At 47.0% G+C, this 13,502-nt stretch overlaps 1 long non-coding RNA gene across 1 annotated transcript in view; it reads left to right on the top strand.

Annotated features, from left to right (window-relative positions):
• Positions 1–13,292, top strand: part of LOC146351405 (uncharacterized) — an 87,897-nt gene extending 74,605 nt beyond the window's left edge. Inside the window, exons 4-5 of the long non-coding RNA XR_014789602.1 lie at positions 11,242–11,726; positions 11,958–13,292. This is a non-coding gene — a long non-coding RNA (uncharacterized LOC146351405). The remainder of the gene's footprint in view (positions 1–11,241; positions 11,727–11,957) is intronic.
• The last annotated feature ends 210 nt before the right edge of the window (positions 13,293–13,502 follow it).

Raw genomic sequence — 13,502 nt, 5'->3', positions numbered from 1 at the left:
GTTAAGAAGAAATATGATTTGCTTTTTAAAAAATGCAATGGGCTGGATCCAAACTTAGTCATACTTAAATGTGTAGACACATTGAAATTAACTGGACTTAAGTTAGCCACTGGGAGTGGATGTGCACAAGTGTGGAACAGTGGGGGTGGGATGGATCAGACAACTTGAGCATGTTTAGGAAATGTATTTATTCATTGCTATTTTAGCTAGGGATGTGACATGATTAGGGAGGAGAGAAAGAAATAGATTTCAGTCCATTTCAGGCACAATCCTATGCATGTTTAGACAGAAAAAAGGCCTACAACTCCCAGCATGGAGTTGCCCTGCAAAGCTGGATTTTCTCCTTCAACAACTTACTGCCTCTTCTCATCATCTGCCACCTGAGGCAAGTGCTTCACTTTGCCTAATGGTAGGGCCAGCCCTAAACTAGACATAGGCTCATGTGAATTGTCTCAGGATTGTGTTTGCATGCAATGTTCATTTTTTCCCCTGAGATAAAGTTGGATACACCCACCTACACACACTCGTGCTATAGGAAGTGGGTACAAAATGGGCTCCATTTTGTACATTGTCTTTAAATATTTGTCCTTATTTGTTTTTGTACATGCTTCCAAATTGGTCTGAGGCGAATTGGGCTGATTTCTGAATTATCAAATCGGCTTCAAACTTGTCATTTGGTGCAGACTCCTACACCTGAGTTAAGGATGGGAGATATCTGAAAGGAAGGGAACCTCCTCAACCTACTTTTTTAAAAAAAAATTAAAGATATGTAAAGACCACACATGGTCTGCTTTTGCCCTAAATATTCTCTTTAATTGAAGGAGCACCCACTGGGCTGCGATGGTGATGGCCTCGCTGTTCATTGACTTTCTGTAGGCCTGTAACTCAGGTTGCAAACACCACCCTATGAAAATTATTCGCGCACTTGTATGCCCTGGTCATGGGCTGCTAAGGTTTGGAGGTGCCAAGAAAATGATAAGCTGGATCAAGGTTTGCTTACAAAGAAACTTTATTGAGTACTTGCAGCGCACAGGCATACTCAATGGTTGGATCATCAGACAGCTTCTCTGAACAAAGAGCTCTGCTCCCAGAAGACTTTTATATCATATACGTTATTCAGGCATAGCAGTGAGGTAATATGACAGGTGCAAGCATTAATTAGAGTTCATCTACAACTTTCCCAGTATAGCCTAACAGTGCATAGTAACATATTTGGCAGAAGCAAGACTATCAGAATATTCCCAGCACAGACACCTGTAGCTTTAAGATCAACAGAGCTTCACTTCTCATGCTCATCCTAGGCCCTGATAAGATAAACGGTACCAGAATTCGTTAGCATGGAATGTGCTGAGGCGGCTATATCGACCTTTGACTCATCTTACAAGCCAAGGATTCCACTTGCAAGGAAATTATACTCAACAATGAACCAAAGCAGAGAGCATTATGGATCTCTAAGCCTCTCTAAACTACTATTAGCTTGCTTACAGGCCTGGGGCCTTACAGCACTTGTGTTGCAACGTATGTAATATGCAACGGGCAGTTAAAAAAAGGTGATCGTGTGTACAACCGTTCTGAGATTTAAATAGGGATGTACGAAAGTCACTTACCTTTTCGAAGGGTGACATTCTTGGTGGGGGGGAGGCGCTCCATCCCTCTCCCCAAAATTCTCTCCGGCCAGCTCCGCTCTGTGGAGATTCCACAGAGCCGCCAGCTGGGGCCGCCCACAGCTGGACATCCAGCCGCTGGGCAGCCTGCAGGGATGCAAATGGCGGCTGCCATAGCTGCTGCCATTTGCGTCCTTGTATTTTGCCGTGATAGGCTACATAAATATTTACATAGCCTATCATGGAAAAAAAAACCAGCGGACACAAATGGCGGCAGCTACGGCGGCCGCCATTTGCGTTCCCTTTTCTTTTTTTCTTTTTTTTGCCGTAAATATTTACGTAGGCTATTATGGCAAAAAAAGAAGAAAAGGGAACGCAAACGGCGGCCGCCATAGCCGCCGCCATTTGTGTTCCCTTAGTTAAGCCGTGATAGGCTACGTAAATACTTACGTAGCCTATCACGGCTTCCGCAGGGACGCAAATGGTGTCCCCGTGTTTGTCGTGATAGGCTACGTAAGTATTTACGTAGCCTATCACGGCTACATGGAAGAAACGAATGGCAGCCGCAGACGCGGCCACCATTCGCAAGTCAGTGGGGACAGCAGCGGGTGGGTGCTCCATTCCGGGCACATTTCGCGGGGCGGGGGGGCAGGGGGGCTTTGTTCCGCCACAGATTTCGGAGGGCCAAATGCACTGGCATTTGGCCTCACCGAGATCTGTGGCAGAATTCTCTGACATACCTAGATTTAAAGCAGAAAATTAGCATGATTGCCCTCGTACTTTGTAGCTTGCTGGTTGGCTGCATCCAAGCCCAGTCCTGTTGGTACTTTGCTCTCACCACAAGTGTACAGAACAGCTCACCCTGTGAGGTATCCATGGAGAACTGCCAAACACACCTCACCATCTGTCAAAACAAGCGGTTTAATTACTCAGTATATGATAATGATGCAACATAAATATTTAATTTAAACAGAGAAGGCAGGGGTTTTATTATAGTATTGCACTTATAAGAGGAACAAGAAATTATTGCCTAAGAACCAAACTGGACACAATGAGGTAACCATGTTTGTTCAGTCATGCATGTGGTGATAGACTGAGACTTGGGAGATCTGGATTCTAGTTTCCACTTAGTCATGAAGTTCATTGGGTGACTTTGGGCCAGTCCATGACTCTCAGCCTAACCTACGTCATAGGGTTGTTGTGAAGAGAAAAGGGAGAGGAGGAGGGTTATATATGCTGCCTTGGCCTCCTTGGAGGAAAAGGCTAGATATACATGTAATAATAAAATGTCCACATTTTATTTTGGAGCTGTGTTACGAGAAAAGTTGGGAGAAAACATAACAGAGTGTGGACAGATAAGGTGGGAGAGTGTTCAGTGTAAAAATTAGACCAGTAAAAGAGGAGGCAAATCCCAAAGGTGCTGATATTTATTTGTTTTATATAGCAGCCTAGGTCTCATTATATTTCCAAAGACATTTCAAGCAATTAGTTCTTCCTTGGGGTGGGTGCAAGGCAAATTCAACATAATAGAACATTTCGCCACTAAAACTTATAACTTAGACCTCCTCCCCCACATCCTTCACTTGATATGTGAAGTGAAGAGAGATGCTCTCTCTACCTGAGAGAGCACCTTCTTCTTTACCAACCCGCCCAGCCACTGAGGTCATCTGAGGGGATGTCCCTGGTGGTTCCACATGGGCCTTTGGCCCACTTGGAGTCCATCAGAAAAAAAGCCTTCAGCGTGGTGGCCCTCTTCCTATAGAACTCCCTGCCCACCAGTCTACTTCAGTGTGGCCAAGATGGTGTGAATGCCATTGGCTATGCAAAGGCAACCTCATTCTTCTGTTCACTGCCACCTCGCATTGGGCAAAACAGAGAGTTCTGGCTGAAACAGGGACCATGTCTGCTGTTAATTATGACATGGGGGGGAATCTACATCGCAGTGGTTTCTGAAGTGTTGCGTGGTTATATCTGGATTTTCATGAAATCACTTTGGTCCATCAGCAGCACACGAAGCAAGAAAAGCAGAGTATACACTACCTAAAAACCTGCTTTCACGGGTCACACAGCACTTGGGACTGCCATACTTAGGTGGGTGGAGTCCAGTGAGTATAGCTGAATGCCATCAACTGCATAGGTGCTGCTCAACCAATGAGAGAGGCTTGTTCCCCACCCCTGTCCAAACTCTCCTGCTCAAGGAAGTTTAATGGAAGTGCTGAATTAAGCCCCTGTAGTTTACTCCACACCTCTCCCCTCTCATCCACCACTGGGATATTGTAAAAGGTTAAAAGAGTGCTACTGCAGTATTGTAAATGGTTACAACAGGCTACAGATTGTGAATGCATAAAGCAGGCTTCTGCAATAATGTGAATGGGAAAACAGCTCTACCATGATATTGTGAATGGGAATATAGTGCTACTGCAATATTGTGAATGGTGTAGGGATGTTGGAGAATTCCACCATGGACTCCAGTGAGCCTGGAGTCCGTGGCGGAATGGGGCAATCCCCCCTGCCACCCCACAGAATCCCCCCGGGATGGAGCCTACCTTGCGGCAGATGTGGCGGCAGCGGCAGCGGTGGCGGCGGCGGCTCTGGCTCCTCTTCTGGCCGCTGCCGGACTGCTGCGGCCGCAAATGGCAGTCGTTGTAGTGGCCACGATTTGCGTGGCTGCCTTTTTCCATGATAGGCTACGTAAATACTTACGTAGCCTACCACGGCTTTGCAGGGACGCAAATGGCGGCCGGCATAGCGGCCACCATTTGCGGCGCAGCAGCCCGGCAGTGGCCAGAATCCGGCTGCAGCCGGCCCTGGCCAGCAGCTCTGTGGAGTCGCCACAGAGTGGAGCCAGCCAGGGAGGATTCCGAGGGGAGGGACGGAGTGCCTCCCCCCCACTTTGGATGCCCCTGAACTGAGCCAGGGAAGGGATTCGTACATCCCTAGAATGGTTAAAAGAGGCTATAGATATGGCATGGGAGTCCCAAAAGGGTGTGGAAACTGATGGACTCCCCCTAGGGATGTATGAAGGTTCTGCCACGGATCTCGGGGAGGCCGAATGCCAGTGCATTCGGCCCCCTGAAATCGGTGGCGGAACGGCCTGCCACCCCCCCGCCCCCCTGGGACGAGACTTACCTTGGGCAGATCTTCCTGGCGGCTCCAGCGGCTCCTGGCGGAACAGCCTGCCACCCCCCCGCCACCCCCCAGGACGAGACTTACCTTGGGCAGCTCCTGGCGGCTCTGGCGGCAGCTCCGGCGGCGGTTCGGTGGCAGCAGCTGCGGCGGCCGGTTTTCTGACCGGCTGCCACCGCCGCCATTTCCAGTTAAAAAAAAAAAAAGTAATAGGCTACATAAATGTTTACGTAGCCTATCACGGCTAGGTTTTTTTTAAAAAAGTGATAGGCTACGTAAATGTTTATGTAGCCTATGACGGCTGACTTAAAAACAAAACAAAACACGTGCATACGCAAGTGGCGGCGGCCATGGCCACCGCCATTTGCGTTGCTTATTTTGGCATGTCTTAGTCTACGTAAACATTTACGTAGACTAAGACGGCGAAAATAAGGGGAACGCAAATAGCGTAGACGCTACGCTATTTGCGTTCCCCTTATTTTCGCCGTCTTAGTCTACGTAAATGTTTACGTAGACTAAGACGTGCCAAAATAAGCAACGCAAATGGTGGTGGCCATGGCCGCCGCCATTTGTGTATGCGCGTTTTTTTTGTTTTTTTTAAAGTCAGCCGTGATAGCCTACGTAAACATTTACGTAGCCTATCACGGCTGACTGCAGGGACACAAATGGCAGCGGCTACGGCTGCCGCCATTTGCGTCCCTGCTAGCCAGCGGCCGGATGTCCGGCTGCTGGCGGAGCTGGCCGGCGGCTCCGCAGAATCGCTGCGGAACACAGCCGGCTGGCCAGGATTCCGGGGGGGGGGGAGGAACAGAGCGCCTCCCCCCCCGTCCAGGATTCTGGGGGGAGGGACAGAGCACCTCCCCCCCCCACCATCAGCATAATCTGTGAAAGGTAAGTGATTTTCGTACATCCCTAACTCCCCCCATCTGGCCTCCTGGATCCCGCTCACTGAGCCCTAGGGTGCTGACAGACTCGGCCATCGAGCACCCCAGAACTCAGCAAGCAGCTGGCAGTGCCACAGCACCCCTGGTGGCTGGCTGCGCTGGGAGCCATCCAGCCTCCACTGGCTGTCAGAGCTTCCTTAACAGCTGGTGCAGGGAGGAAGGGCCTCAGCGGCACCCCAGTGCTCTCACTCTGGTCTCCTCCTGAAGAGGCCAGGGTGAGAGCACGGGGGGCTGGCCACGCCAAGGACTCGGCAGTCAAGCCCTTGTGTGTATAAAGGACAAGGACTTGTCTGTTGGAGTCCTTGGTACGGAGAGGGGTGGTGGTGGGCACAGCTTGGTGGGCAGGGTGATTTGCCGAGTGGGTCCAGGCTGTGTGAGCTGGGGGCGGACAGCTCCACCCCAGACAGAGATAGGTCCATCCATCCGTAGCTATAGATTGTGAATGGGTAAAGCAGGCTACTGTGATATTGTGAATGGGAAAACAGTGCTATTGTGAACGGATAAAACAGGCTATAGATTATGAATGGGAAATTGTGCTACTGCGATATTGTGAATGGTTAAAACAACATTGCTGAAAAGTAGTAGGGAAAAGGAGCCTGTGTCCAAAAGTGCCCTACTATGAATGGGGAAAAAGGGGGAAGGGGGGGAAGGGGCGGTCCCACCCCTTGACTGTCACTGCCAGATCACAGAAACACCCCTAGGCACACCCTGGATTTAATGCGGGGGGACAGGGCACATTACAGTGGAACCGTGTGGGCTCCGCGTTTAAGGAAAATAACGCACTGAAATGGTACTTTGTGAAAATGCACGGTTTCTAGCGGGGAGCTTTGGGTTGCTGTGGATTGGTGACGGCACCATCTGTCATGAATGACCCCAATGTGCTCTTGCTCTACACTTAATCGGTCATGTAGATTGGGCCTAAGTTTTATGCCATTGCTTTCAATGGGACTTAGTTGTAATTAACTTTGCTGAATTGTGCCCTTGTAACTTACAAGGCTCTGGCTCTTCCTCCTCCTTTCTTCTGTTCTCCGAGCAGGAGCAGCCTCTTCCGTTCCACAGTGTGTGTGTGTGTGTGTGTGTGTGTGTAAAATGCTATCCTGCTCTTTAGTTTAGTGAGGCCTTTGCCACATATCCCCCAGTCATATCAGACAGAGTCTATCTATCATACTACCCATTACGGCACAGTGGCGATTGTTCCCTCACGTGGATGCTGGTCCGCAGTCACATGTCTGTCTGTGTGGGTTTTTTTACATCTGATTTCATGTAATCCATTATAAGAACGGGAAGCATCATTTCAATTTATATTGCTTTTCTTAGGCACTGCCCAGTGTGGCTTAAATCATGTTGTCCTGTAGTTCAGAGGTAAATTTTTGCCCATGAAAACTTTATTGCAGTTCCTTGATTTATTCTGCGCCTCAGGGCATGGATCTTTTGTTGTTGTTGTTGCTTAAGCTATTTTATAAAGTGTTGCTATCATGAATAACTGCAGCAGCAGCAGCAATAGCAATAAAATTAAAAATAATAAAGACATGAATGGGTGGCTCCTAATTCACCCCTTTTAGAAAAGAGGAAAAAACAAAGGGGTTTTAATTGGCTTCCTCTCCACAGATTACTGAACCCTGTAAAAATATAAACAAGACAAGTATTAGCGTTTGGTTCACTGATTAGAATTCAAAATTCCCAAAACCCACTTGGCCATTTTGACAAACATGACTCTTTGAACTCTTGTTTGCATATCTAAAGCTCAGAAATTCCATAATTTCCACCGACACTTCATTTTTTAAATTCCAAATAGTTCCACTATCTGGACTTTATGATGCTGGGCAGTTTCTTCTTCCTCCTCCTCCTCCTCCTCCTCCTCCTCCTCCTCCTCCTCCTCCTCCTCTTCTTCTTCTTTTTCTCCTCCTCCTCCTCCTCCTCCTCCTCCTCCTCCTCCTCCTCTTCTTCTTCTTCTTCTTCTTCATCTTCTTCTTCTTCTTCTCCTCCTCCTCCTCCTCCTCCTCCTCCTCCTCCTCCTCCTTCTCCTTCCAGGACCTAGCTGGCTTGGGGGAATAAGGGAGCAAGAGATGGACACAGAGCCATGAATGGGTTAATAAATTGGTCACAACATTATTGGTTACAGCTTCAATAGGATCTTGGTAGGGATGTACGAAAGTCACTTACCCGGTCCCGCAGCTTGCTTCGCGGTGGGGGGGAGGCGCTTCGCTTCTCGCCCCGAAATTCAGGCCGGGGGGGGAGGCGCCCCGCCTCGCCTGGCTGAAATTCAGGCCGGGGAGAAGCGCCCCGTCTCCCCAGCCACGAAATACAAAAGTAAAAAAAAACAAAAAAACCCGTGATAGGCTACGTAACGATTAACGTAGCCTATCACGGCTAGATTTCCAAAGTCAGCCGTGATAGGCTACGTAAATCGTTACGTAGCCTATCACGGGTGACTTTGGAAAAAAAAAGCGCGTACACAAATGGCGGTGCCTATGGGGCGCCGCAATTTGCGTTCCTTAGTTTGGCACGTCTAGTCTACGTAAAGATTTACGTAGACTACGGCAAAAATAAGGGCAACGCTATTTGCGTTGCCCTTATTTTTGCCGTAGTCTACGTAAATCTTTACGTAGACTACCGGGACCAAATAAGGAATGCAAATGGTGGCGCCCATGGGGCGCCGCCATTTGCATATGCGCTTTTTTCTTTTTCTTTTTCAAATTCACCCGTAATAGGCTACGTAATGATTTACGTAGCCTATCACGGCTGACTTTGGAAATCTAGCCGTGATAGGCTACGTTAATCATTACGTAGCCTATCACGGGGTTGCTGGTTTTTTTTTTACTTTACTTTGTAATGGCAGTGGCGGCAGCCGGTCGGAAGACCGGCTACCGCCCCCACCGAATCGCCGCCGAACCGCCGCCGAACCGCCGCCGAACTGCCGCCAGGACCCGCCGCCGGGAGGGACATTCGCCAAAGGTAAGTCCCATCCCGGGGGGGGGGGGGCGGGGAGGGCGGAGAATTTCACCGCCGATTTCGGGGGGCCGAATGTGTTGGCGCTCGGCCCCCCAAAGATTCAGGGAGAAATTCTCCGCCATCCCTATATCTTGGCCGGAATATAGAGCATGGATCCCATCTGGTTTCTGATTATCACCAACCTTCTCCGGCCTTCTCAGTGGCAATACCCATTCTCTGGAACACTCTTTCCTATGCATTTCAGGAGGCAGAAAATACTTCCTGAAAACACACCTGTTCACTGAGGCTTTCTCTGGCTTGTAATTAATTGCTGACATGCTGCTCCATTTTACTATTCCTTTAATTGCTTTTTATTGTTATTGTAGCTGAAAATGTTTTAAGAAAATAAGAAAAGCCCTGCTGGATCAGACCAAGGGTCCATCTAGTCCAGCATTCTGTTCACACAGTGGCCAACTGGCTGTTGACCAGGAACCCACAAGCAGGACAAGAGTTTAACAGCACCCTCCCACCCATGGTCTCCGGCAACTGCTGTACATAGGCATTTTGTCTCTGATACTGGAGGTACCATATAGCTATCAGGACTAGTAGCCATTGATAACTTTATCTTCTATGAATTTGTCCAGTTCCCTTTTGAAGCCATCCAAATTGGTGGCCATCACTATATCTTGTCGAAGGGCATTCCATAGTTTAACTATGTGCTGTGTGAAGAAATACTTCCTTTTATTTGTCTTGAATCTCACCAGCTCCAAAGTAGGCTGGTCTTTGAAGCCACACCTCCCAAGAACCCTTAAGGGGATCCCCACTGTGGGGAGCAGGAAGCCCAATCCCACTCCCCCCAACAAAGGGATACAGCCCAATGCCTTCCACACCCCCACATTGTGCCATAATAATCATAAGGAAAATCAATACAATATCTGCCACACTGTAGTACCATCACTCATAAACTATAGCAACAATAATCTTGCTATAGGGAAGGCAAAAACCTTGCATAGCTAGGCTAGTTGCTTGTGTAGGTCAAACGTTCCTTCCTGGCCCCATAGACTGGCAGTTAATCAGACTAGCAATATGTAATGCAATTATTAGGTGTGGGAAAGCCAGCAATGGCTATGACCAACACTGCAGCTTGGACTCCTTATATAGGCCCAAGGTGGACCAGAGGGAGAACGTCTTCCTCTGGTCCACCCTGAAGTTCCATCCCCAGCACATCAATCAAGGATTGGATTGGCTATTTCCTCCCCTGGCCTGAGCCCCTTTCTCAGGGTCCATGGTGCTACTGCTGTGATGCCTCAAGGGTCCACCGTTCCCCTCAACCCTGGCTACCTTCACAATGTGGGGCTCCTCTGGTAAGTTGGCAGCCATTTCTTGGCAACTCTTATGGACAAAGATTGACACAAATTCATGTCTGAACATACGTGTGATGAAAAGACCCTCTTTTTATTATAATTTTTAATCTGTTGACCCCTGCTACTTCTTCACCACATGAGGTAAAGAGTTATTAGTCAGCTAATCTCTAGGCTTCGTGAAAATTGTCCATGTGTTGAGCACTTTTAGCTTACACTTCAAAGGCTCTCAGGATTGGGGACAAATCCCAGAATCAGACCCACTTTTTTGTTTGTTTTCTTGAGATTTGCAAACAAGTACACCTTAAAGGTCTTTCCTTGTTTATCAGTTCTTCCCAAGGTGAAAACTGCACAGCTAAGCAAAAACTAACCAACCCATATGATAGATAACTGCCACCATCCCAAATGAGCACTCTGAAGGCCAAGCTACACATTCTTTAAATCATGCATAGCAGAGCTATGCGTAATTGGCTTATTTACCTCAGTTCAAGCATACACGACCTCAGTTCTATAAGAAGGTATTACTTGGTATTGGAGTGCCAACACACACACACACACCTGGATTTACCCCAGCTACGGGGTAAATTTACCCCATTTACCCTATTTACCCCAGCTATGTCCCCCAAACAGCATAACTTTTATCAGTTTTGAGGAAGGTTGTTTCCTTCTGGTTGATATAGTGATTTTTCTTCCTCTGAGCTAAGCTTAGCTCTGGCATGGGAACTTATACACAGATTCAAAGATCCTTTGAATGAGTGAAATGCTATTTCAAAGGAAGCATGTCAAATGCAATAGGTTGTCTATGGATTTATAGATATCCAATGACAGATTTATTATGTAGTGTATGTTGGGGAATAGCTTTCTAGTGTTTAAAAATACAAAGTACAAGATATTCACTGGGAGACAGATGTATGATGTATTAAATATAGCAGAGAACAGAACTTGTTACCAGTGAAAGTTATAATCTTTATATTATATACAAAGCAGAAAATGCATGTAGCTTCAAATTAATTTGTTCTTTTCCAACTCAATGACTGTCTGTGGCTCACTGCATCTTTTCTTTTCTTTTCTTTTCTTTTCTTTTTTGGGATAGGACCAAGGGTATGTAGCCCTGGTGAGTGAAATACCTCAGGGCAAAACTAGATGTTGTTAATAATGATGATGATGATGATTTGGAGAATGTTTAGTTTGGCCCTCACTCAGCTCAGCCAGCCAGCCACAGAAGAAGGATGAAATTGGGATTTACTGAGTGAGACATGGTCCCTTATTTTACAGGTGTATGAGTCCCCAAATAAGGAACTAAAGAGGATCTCCTTCACAGGAGCTGTTACTAATGATGTGAGAGCTGGACTATAAGGAAGGCTGAGTACCGAAGAATTGCTGCTTTCGAACTGTGGTGCTGGAGAAGACTCTTACGAGTCCCCTGGACTGCAAGGAGGTCAAATCAGTCCATCCTAAAGGAAATCAACCCTGAGTGCTCATTGGAAGGACAGATACTGAAGCTGAAGCTCAAATATTTTGGCCACCTAATGCGACGAGAAAACTCTCTGGAAAAGACCCTGATGCTGGGAAAGACTGAAGGCAAAAGGAGAAGGGGACGGCAGAGGATGAGATGGCTAGATAGCATCACCGATGCAATGAATATGAACTTGAGCACACTCCGGGAGAGAGCGCAGGACAGGAAGGCCTGGCGTGCTATGGTCCATGGGGTCACGAAGAGTCGGACACGACTGAACGACTGAACAACAACAAAGAGAAGGGTAAAACTATTTTGTTATACAAGTGTGAATGAATTACTCTGCCTACATTATCTTCTATTTAAGATACTGTTAAACTAGTGTGGTGGATGGTTTGGTTTATTATTGTATAACAGAAGGGGTGGGTGGGTAAAATACCTCTGTCAACCCAGCCAGCAGCAGAAGAGATTCCACATAAGGGAGAAAGCCTGTGGGCTGGGATTTACTGACTGAGACTTGTCTCTAATTTTACAGGGTACAGTCAAGAGGAGCCCTTTTCAGGATCTCTGGGGGACAAGAGGACCTATTTTGTGCTGAGAACTTTAATGGCATTTTTGTTGTTGTTCCTCTTGTGGAAATCCCTCCCCCCATTCTATGTCTGCATGTGCAGTGTACCCTCTTGGAGAGGTTCTGAAGAATTTGGACATTTACGGTTTGATGAGTACCGGTTGCAAGTTATTTATTTGCACAATTTTTGATAAAATACGCTTATGTTTGAATAATTGGTCTGTGTGATGATTATTTTTGAAGCAACTTCACAATTTTAGAGCCACACAGGGGAAAGAATTTGAACTATGCAGTTTGTGACCTGTGTTAGCCAGTTCTGGCAGCATTACAAGTGCTTCCAGATGAGGCTTTTAGCAAGCAATTGTCTTGCCCCATTCACAGAATTTTACAGGGGATCCACTTGCAACCGTCCTGTGTTTTCCCTCTACTTCTCCTTGTTTTTTTTTTTTTTAAATTACCACAAAAGTTCTTTAAAAAGGAAAAGACAGAATAGAGGTAGCACAAAGAGCCCTCCATCTGGAAGCACCCGAAGTAGAGAGAATTAGAAGTGGATGGGGCAATAAAGCTGTCAGCCCACAGAGGATATACGGAGAAGTCTGTAAAGGACATACCCACTGTTCTTGCGATAGAGTGTTCATATGCTCACTGGTGCCACCCTGGGCAGAACTGCCTTTAATCAAGTTAATCCAGAGAGTTGTGGAGGGAGTGGAAGCTGTGAGAAACAGCATGTGGGAATAAGCCACTTTGAAGGTGGGGGCTGGATCCTGAGCCATACCCATCTCACAAAAATTGGCCCTCTAGCAAAACTAGTTGATGACCACGGCCATCCAGCAGCCTTTGCCAAACTGGACACTCCAGATGTTTTGGACTACAACTCCCAGCATTCCTGACCACTGGCCACGCTGTCTGGGGTTGATGGAGTTGATTGAAGTCCAAAACATGTGGAGGACACCAGGTGGGGGAAAATCTGCCATACAGTATCTAATATTTTCAAACTTGCCCAGTGCTCAGTTTATGAGGGATAAGGTGGGGGCGGGGCGGGCATTTAATGGAATCCACAAGCCCCACACTGACCCTCCAGATTTTAAGCAAACAACTTTTTGTACTTCAGCAAACCTTGGACTTCCCCAAGCCTGCTGAGTGATACCTTCACCTTGTGCATGGATGATGCTGTTTTGGCTACATAAGGAAAGGCACTCAGAAAATAAATGTGCTGTATATAGGATAAGAATGAAGAATGTGATACAACATGTATATTGCCCTGTTGGTTAATATTTCTTCAAATAAAATAATGAAGACCATATGACTCAGCATTACGTGACTGAAACCAGATACAAGGAACTGAGATTTGACTTATAAAAATTCCTCAAGGGTGTCTCAAAAGTCAAAACCCCTCTTCTATAGAAATACATTCCATGCAATGTACAGCAGAATGGTTCTGGGGACCTACACTGGTTTTCTCCAGAAAAAAGATCTGATCCATGTGTTCTAAGTACTTGAGGTCTTATTTAA

Source organism: Heloderma suspectum, chromosome 3 (genome assembly GCF_057233095.1).
Source record: "Heloderma suspectum isolate Gila_16-S chromosome 3, 16-S_ref, whole genome shotgun sequence".
Taxonomy (NCBI): Eukaryota; Metazoa; Chordata; class Lepidosauria; order Squamata; family Helodermatidae; genus Heloderma; species Heloderma suspectum.
The sequence above is the reverse complement of the archived record's forward strand: the minus strand, read 5'-3'. Positions and strand labels throughout refer to the sequence as shown.